This window comes from Myxocyprinus asiaticus, chromosome 48 (genome assembly GCF_019703515.2).
Source record: "Myxocyprinus asiaticus isolate MX2 ecotype Aquarium Trade chromosome 48, UBuf_Myxa_2, whole genome shotgun sequence".
In the NCBI taxonomy this organism is placed as follows: domain Eukaryota; kingdom Metazoa; phylum Chordata; class Actinopteri; order Cypriniformes; family Catostomidae; genus Myxocyprinus; species Myxocyprinus asiaticus.
Window position 1 is genome coordinate 18055884 of NC_059391.1, and position 6133 is coordinate 18062016.

At 37.4% G+C, this 6133-nt stretch overlaps 1 protein-coding gene across 2 annotated transcripts in view; it reads right to left on the reverse strand.

The window, feature by feature from the left end:
- LOC127437818 (solute carrier family 45 member 3-like) overlaps positions 1-4216 on the reverse strand; it is a 34115-nt gene extending 29899 nt beyond the window's left edge. For both annotated transcript variants that reach the window (XR_007896617.1, XM_051693016.1), the window contains exon 1: positions 4146-4216. The gene's annotated coding sequence lies outside the window, so the exon portion shown is untranslated. The remainder of the gene's footprint in view (positions 1-4145) is intronic.
- Positions 4217-6133: the final 1917 nt, after the last annotated feature.

Here is a 6133-nt window from a genome sequence, read left to right on the forward strand (position 1 = left end):
TAGCGACCACGAGGAGGTTACCTCATGTGACTCTACCCTCCCTAGCAACCGGGCCAATTTGGTTGCTTAGGAGACCTGGCTGGAGTCACTCAGCATGCCCTGGGATTCGAACTAGTGAACTCTGGGGGTGGTAGCCAGCGTCTTTTACCACTGAGCTACCCAGGCCCCCTAATCATTCCTGCTTTCTTATGCGAGATGGGTCAAATGAGGTTTGTCTGCAAGCTTAGATGCCTTCTCATGAAATACGAAGTATTTTCAGCATATAATCTCCATTGACAAATATTGTCTTGTCCTCTAGGAATATAGCAGTATACATTACTTCAACACAGTCCACATGCAGCCCAGTTTTTGTAGCCTTGCATATCTGTACAAAAAAGCATGCAAAAGAGTATACTTTGAAAGCCTAGAACGCTCAACTGTGTGCAAAATATAACAGCACGTAGAAAAATTATGCATACCGTAGTCTTAAGGCTAATGCTTCCATTTTCTGCGTGCCGCTACGATGTGATTCGTCAACAGCACAGTCCATGTGGACTGCCCATTGTTAAGCCCGGTTTTTGTAAACTTAAAGCTGAAACATGTAACGTTTTCTGTGTTAAAATACTTTCTGCTATCCCAGCATAATATGCAGAGACAACTATAAGCCATTCATAGGTACATTTTCTTGAAAACTGTAACTATTCTTTCTTTCTGGCACTTTGAAAATTCTTGTGTTTGTTTAGAGTGACCCACTTAGACCCATGACGTGAGTTGGGGGCGGGACTACCTCTTTGTTTGAATAGGTATACCTAATCCTATATTAGGGCTGGGGAATTTTACACACATTTTTTTGTTTTGTTTGTTGATTATTTTTTTGTAATGTATCATGTACCATAATTTAATTGTGATTAATTACAGAAAACTGTATGTTAAAATGTTTACATCGATTCACAGCCCTAATATATATATATAGTACATTTTCTAACTAGGAGGAGACACAAGCCTCGTCTGGCCTTTATTTGGCAGTTCCAATTATTTACTGAAATTGAGTGCAGAAAACTACTTAAAAGGAATAAACCAAGCCAAGAGGATAGAAAGGTGACTTTCCAAAGCTGGTTGGCTGCCATCCTTATTCTGAAAACTTGGCCTTTTGGTGAAGACTCAGACATAATTTACCTTAAGCCAGCAGGCAATAGCTCAGTATTACAGGTTAGCAATGTAAACTCTGACCTTGAGGCCAGAGGAGGTTTTCTGAAATGCTTTTAGCAACAATTTGACACCAAAGGAGTTTATAAACCCAGTTAGTACTTATGGCGAGTTACAGCAACTCAATTTGGCAAATTCCAGAAGTCAACCGTTTTGTGTCTGTTGAGCAAGTATGGGAAAACTGGTATGGGGTAACAGGTAAGAGTATCTGGTTATACATTAAAGAGCTAAATATTCATTAAAAAATGTCCAACAAATAATATTGTTCCTTTGAAATAAAATCTGTCAATTGCTGCCATCTTTTTCTTTTGATGCCAAATCCACAGACATTCTGTTTGGCTTTGCTCCGAAATTAATATTGGAACATTACCAGTGGAAAATCAACCTAGTCTCATAGAATGAACGTTACTATAACTACATTTAAACTGACTTTTATGTGCCGAATTCTCCATTTCGCTGAAGTTTCCTGGAGAAATTAACACTAGAGGCACAACAACTGTGCGTTTTATTCACTTTCACACAAATCACGGTTACAACTGCTAATTATGACTTTATAAACACGTATTTTTCACACTATTACTCACACACTTATGTTATGATATCTGGAAAATTATGCATTTTAACACTTGCATCGCCTACATTAACACAATTATTAGCTTGCATGGTAGCTAACCTGATAGTGTTGGTCTTTGGACTCGGAAGACCGTGGTTTGAGCCCAGCCAAGCACGCAAGATGACACGTGAGATTAAAGTGTCGTGTTTGCTTCAGAAAATTTGCTTTTCATTTCTCTTTGTTTTTAGACACTATTGGTTAGGTTTAGGTGTTGGTTTAGGGTAAGGATGCTGTTTTGATTACCTCTTATTAGATTTTAGATCACTACTGGAGGGGTTTATGTTAAAGTTTTAGGTTAGGGAGGTGCATTTTACTCGTTAAAACCTCCATCTTATATTCACCTTAAAAACCTTGTCTGATTACAACACCATTTCACTCGCCTTTGATGCCCCCCACAGGACAGTTCACTGGGAAACTGCAGCCAAACGTGTAATGAAGCATGTTATTTCATTTTGCAAATGTAAATGTGAATTTAACTTATTGGAGAAAAATGAAATAGGCTAATAGGATAATCTGTCCTATTATGTCAGTTTGTCCGAGCCTAACACCTTTTAATTTAAGTCATGAGAATTCATTAATGACATCATAATTACTTAATAAAATTCTGTCATCATTTACTCAATTGCATGCCATTCTAAACCCTTATGACTTTCTTTCTTCCTTACTTTTATGGTGCTTTTGTGTACCTGTTTAAGCTGGAAAGCTACAGTATGCATTTACTGTAATTGCATGGAAAAGAACAAGTACATTCTTCAAAATTTCATATGGGTTTGGAACGAAATGAGGGTGAGTAAATGATGGAAGTAGTTTTGTTTTAGGATAAAAAAAAAGTGTGTTCATGTTTTCAACTAAAACATGTTCTCCATACAGCCACTGAAACTAAACATCCTGTTGCTGGCTGGTAAAGGTGCTGCAATCTGGTGGGCAGAAAGCATGTGTAATTAAGAAAACAAAACTCCTTGACTGGCATAAGTGGCTCTACTATGTGTTGCGTGATCTGATCCGCTGTTGTGGATAGTAGGCTATTAGGCGAGCTTAGTACAGCTGGTCTGGCCAGGGAATTTCAGGTGAAGAACATGTCTCAAGGAAATAACAGTTGAGTCTTGAGTCCTAGTGCTTAATCTCAAGCACTAAAGCACCTGTGTGCTCAACTCCTCTGAGGAACTAAAAAGATGAGCTGTTTTTCCATGGGTCAAATATTTTATAAACACAATTTTAATTAAACATCTCATTGAATTTTGTTTGTTTGCCTGGTCAAAATGAAATGTATCTTACTTAAGGCACTTTCCCCAGTGAGCAACGAGGCTTCAAATGTGTAATTTCCTGTTTATAAGATAGTTTCAGCAGGCGAACAATGTCAAGACAGACTGCTATAAATAAATGCTTGTCTAGACTACCAATAAATATTGTCTAGCTGTCAGCGGTGACTCATAATAACTGAGCTGGTGGATGGAAATGTGACAAAATATAAACAGCTTCAGCTCATGCAGGTAAAATTTGAACATTTGAATTTGAAATCAGAATGCTGACGTATTCGAGCAGGCAACGTTCTAAAAGAACTGTTTGTTCAGTATCGCATTTGGTACTAGCTGACCTCTACTGTGATAGTGGCTGTGTTTCAACTTCTAAAGTGCTGACTACCTAGACACCGACAGCATTTTGAGCATCATAGGCTCCCAACAGCGTAAAGCCCACATAATCCCCCTAAAAATGCTGTACATGCAAATGATACCCCGAACTACTGTCTAAGCAGGCAGTTCAGTTTTTCAACTTTTGAGACACAATGCACGAGGAAGAGACTAAATAAAGTATCAAAATACTTCAGTAGGCTATTTTTACCTCCCCTACAGCCGTGTGTCAGAACAGCGGGGGTCTCACCAAATGTTTAGTTTTAAAACTGCTTCAGCTGTAAATTAAAGAATGGAAATTAATGGGTCCTAATCTGTCAGCAGTTGTTGCCACCCTGGCACCTGGCACGACAAAGAATAAAGGAATGACAGAAAAAAAATACTTTCAACGTATAAATGGCAGAGTATGTGGTCCAGCGTCGTAAGCAAACTTCCCCAAGAGGAAAACGAGTTGTGAGGATATTTATGTCACGCGCATCACGTGAACAATTAGTCTGTGTTTGTGTAACTATAACGGTACAAACGTGTTTGCTTTTCTCCTGAGTGATGATTTTAAGCGGCGCGAGCGTATCGTAAAGGAAGCGGAAGTTATTTTTGTTACAATTAAGTTTATTGCGTTTGTTACTCATTCTGAAACCGCTCACAGTTCAGTCCTAACATTTAACAGAAAACAGCTCTTAAGGAAAACTTGTATAAAGAAGAGTAGAGGCTGATCTTACCTTCCAGACGCGGCTCTCGTGTGTCCATTAGCTCTCGCGGAAGCTCCGCTGATTCCCAACTTTGTGGGAAGGACTCAGTGACGTGCTAAAATAATCCGGGAAAAAGGCACGAATCACTGCACACACCCGGGAGGTGGAGAGGATGGGTTAAATACTTCTATTGAGCTCAAGTCCACCATCAGTAAAAGACAAAGTGCAACGGAATTTCAGTTTCTTCTAAGTTAAAAAGTGAGATTTGTAGCGCGAGACGCGTAATTCACTTCACTGACAGTTAAAATATTTCGGGTTCAATGCAAGTTAAACTGAATCGAAAGCATTTGGGGAATAATGTTGATTATCACAAAAGTTCATTTTGACTTGTCCATCCTTTTCTTTTAAAAAAAAGAAAGAAAAAAGAACAAATCTGGGTTACAGTGAGGCACTTACAATGGAAGTGAATGGGGCCAATCAGTAAAGGTTAAAACACTCACTGTTTCAGAATTATAGCCAAAAAATGTTAACAATATGTGCATTCAAATTATTTTTAGTGTGATAAAATCACTTACTAACCTTTTTTGAGTAAAGTTATAGGTCTATACTATTTTACAAAAAAGAAAAAAAAAAAAATTTAAATAATGATTTAACAATTTTACAGAGAAAATAATAGCCTACACAAGTTAACAGAAGAATTAATGTAAGTGCTTTAATAAAATGGTAAGATTCACATTTCCACCTTTAAACCATCCCAAAATGTGCCCCGTAGGCTTCCATTAGGTAGCCTATAAGTGTAAAGATTTTTGGTTTTTTTTAAAGAGGGGGGAGTCGAAAGTAGCCCAGTTTTTGTGGCACTCAGCATAAGGCAACAAATGCATCCGATTGAGCTCAACTTGTACTGTATTGAACACGGAATATTCCTTTAACAGTTACTGTGGAAGAGCCTCAATTTGGATCTGAAAAACATAATCACGTTTCAAATGTTACCTCTTGTTTAGGAACATAATTATAATGATTTCTATTAAATTAGTAAATTTAGTGTGTAAAGACAAATTCCATATAATGTCTTATATAATTGAAATTCTTTACTCCTCACTGCAGTTTTACCACCCACAAACATATAATTGATACAGTATTATTTTAAAATTCATGCTTGGATTGTGGCCAACTTGTGTATCAAGGAAAACACATTCGATATAATTAGCCTAAATAAATAGATAGGTTGCAAAAAAAAGTTAGAAATGATCCCAGATTGGGCACAATCCAAGTACACATTTTGGAGAAGAAAAACATGCATAGCTACATGACCAAAACCATCTTTGGTGACACAGAAGCTACACCTGAAGTGGCATTTAGTTCTATTTACAAAGACTGTTTAATGCCGCTCAGAGTAGGCAAATGCATAGATACTGTTGTGAGATGAATATTTAAAATATAAAACTATGAATATAGAAATTTGAAATGAATGAAAATATGAAGTTATACTTTTAAATATGAAACTAAATTAAGAAATATATGATCTATCATGACTATAACAATGTTAAATTCTGCATTTCATTCACACAGAATCAAAGCAGGATCAGAACTGCCTTTGGTACATGGGGCTGAGGTGGGTCAGAACAGGCAGAATTCAGTCTTTGTTTTTGCATCTTTACACGGAATTTTGAGCAGGAACAGAGCAGGCTGAACTCGGCTGTGTAAAGACACCTCACTTGAGAAAACCAAAGACTACATTTGGCTAAGATAAATATTCATGTTGGCCTGATTGCAAATGCCTGCATACTGAACAAACCAGTCTGTGCCACTATCGGATCCCATGAGGCCTAGCTAATATTGGTATTCCAGTTGAATATCGCAGGACAACTATGTTATTTAATTGAGTGTCATCTTTTGACAACATAATCATAAGGAGAATCAGTTTTCAAACCATTATGCATTGATGACACATGTAGATAGTGTGCAGATGATAAGCTCTCATTAAAATGAACACATCCTGCACTCATCACTTAAATTGG